This window comes from Scomber scombrus, chromosome 15, assembly GCF_963691925.1.
Source record: "Scomber scombrus chromosome 15, fScoSco1.1, whole genome shotgun sequence".
Lineage (NCBI taxonomy): Eukaryota > Metazoa > Chordata > Actinopteri > Scombriformes > Scombridae > Scomber > Scomber scombrus.
Genome location: NC_084984.1, coordinates 2,692,165 through 2,694,192, shown reverse-complemented (window position 1 = coordinate 2,694,192; position 2,028 = coordinate 2,692,165). Strand labels below are relative to the sequence as shown.

Sequence of the window (2,028 nt, the reverse complement as noted above, 5' to 3'; positions counted from 1 at the left end):
AGAAGAAGGAAGGAAAGGAAGAAGGGAAGGAAGGAAGGAAGCAAAGGAGGGAGGAAGGAAGGGAGGAAAGGAAGGAAGGAAGGAAGGAAGGGAAGGAGGGAAAGAAGAAAGGAAGGAACGTAGGAGGGAGGGAGGAAGGAGGGAAAGAAGCACATAGGAAAGAAGGAAGGGAGGAAGGTAGGGGGGAGGAAAGAAAGAAAGAAGGAGGGAGGGAGTGAGGGAGGAACGACAGACGGAAGGAATGAAGGAAGGAAGGAAGGAAGGAAGGAAGGAAGGAAGGAAGGAAGGAAGGAAGGAAGGAAGGAAGGAAGGAAGGAAGGAAGGGAGGAAAGAAGGAACAGTCAAAATAGACGGGGTCAATTTGACCCGGGAGGACGACAGGAGGGTTAAATCCCGCCTGAAAACGCTCCTATTCAGAGCTGCATACTCTGTCTCACACTAACTATGCATCACGTTCTTGTTTATTTATTGTACTGATGCACTTTATAGTCACATTCATATTTATTCTTTATCTTTGCACTAAATGTTACCTGATTTATATTGTTTGATGTACTGTTGTTGTGTTTTATGTGCCTTGTAAGGTGTCCTTGAGTGCTTTGAAAGGCGCCTTTAAATAAAATGCATTATTATTATTATAAGTATGATACTTTGCAACACACTGACTACCCAAATAAACTTTGAATAGAGCAGTCTGTATTAAAAGAGAACACACAACACGTCATTTTCAAGAGTTTTAATAATTTACTAAAAAATAGTGTAAAAGTAACAGATATCTCCCACTAATGTGGATCTGTTTGATATTCAAAGTGATGAACAGATGTAACAAATTTTTGCAAACTTGCCTTGGTCTGTACATTTGTGTACACTTTACTTGGCAATTTTAACCTCTTGGCTGTAATTAAATGAGTTTTGCACTGTATACTGTATATCAAAAAAGCTCACAGCAAAAAAATACTTTGATATGAATCACTTGAAAGTAAACCAACCAGCATGAAATGTACAGCTTTTAAGAAATTCCAAAAAACACAGCTGAAAAGTGTATATATACAAGCATGCTAGGAATCTAACAGATAGCAGACTGAGTGAAGCGACGGGTCTTTTTCTAATGGTTTGCTTGACATCATTTAGGAGAGCCAATGAAATAAAGCATCATTCTTAAATATTTAATAACCTTGCAATGTTCAAATACCATGATCTTCTATTGCCTATTTCAAGTTTTTAACAGAAGAGGAACATTTTTTTTATAAATATACAGTATACTGTATCTCCTGCATCAATTAGTTTAATTTAAACTCATTAAATAAAAAAAGGCAAAATGTTCAGTATCTGTAGAAAATAACAAAAGAACAAAAAAAAAAAAAGCATTTTCTTTGATAAATGTTCATACTGTGTCCACTTTTTAAAGAGATGGTTGTGTCCATCACCCTTATCATTAAGTGCCTGCATGGAAGAGGTAATATATATTTATGTATATACATATATATATCAAATTCTATGACATGATATAATTTGTATAAATATGGCATCTTTACAATTGCATTAAAATGACAAATTTTATTTCAGATCCCGAGACTATTAACAGTCGATTGGGGGAAAAAAAGGCCTTGTTTAAGTTTCTCATTTTTCTTGTTTTAAATATTAAAAATAAGTCTCAATTCTTTGCAAATGTATGTTTTACATTATAAACAACACGTCTGTCTTAACTGGTCAAATATTTTTCCATTGTGTTCATATCCACAACACTTTGGAAGATGAGGAAAAAAAGTGCCATTATCAAATGCTCCCCCCCCCCCCCCCCCCCCCCCCCCCTTTGGAGTAGATGAGGAACGTTTGCCCCCATTCAAGAGTAAAGGTACAAGTTTCATTAACCAACCACGAAGTCCCAAGAAGCTCAACAGTGCAGTTCTATACAAAAATGTAAAAACACCACAAATGTTATAATGCCATGTGTTTGTGGTGGCATGCCATTCTGCTGGTTGTATAATATGGAGTCATGTGGCTCTGCATGGATGTCCCTTTCTGCTTCTC

The 2,028-nt window shown here is 36.6% G+C and overlaps 1 protein-coding gene across 2 annotated transcripts in view; it reads right to left on the bottom strand.

Annotated features, from left to right (window-relative positions):
* Window positions 1–718: 718 nt before the first annotated feature.
* The window catches only part of LOC133995034 (mediator of RNA polymerase II transcription subunit 13-like), an 88,003-nt gene continuing 86,693 nt past the window's right edge, over window positions 719–2,028 (bottom strand). For both annotated transcript variants that reach the window (XM_062434304.1, XM_062434305.1), the window contains exon 31: window positions 719–2,028. This exon is cut by the window's right edge and continues 547 nt beyond it. The gene's annotated coding sequence lies outside the window, so the exon portion shown is untranslated.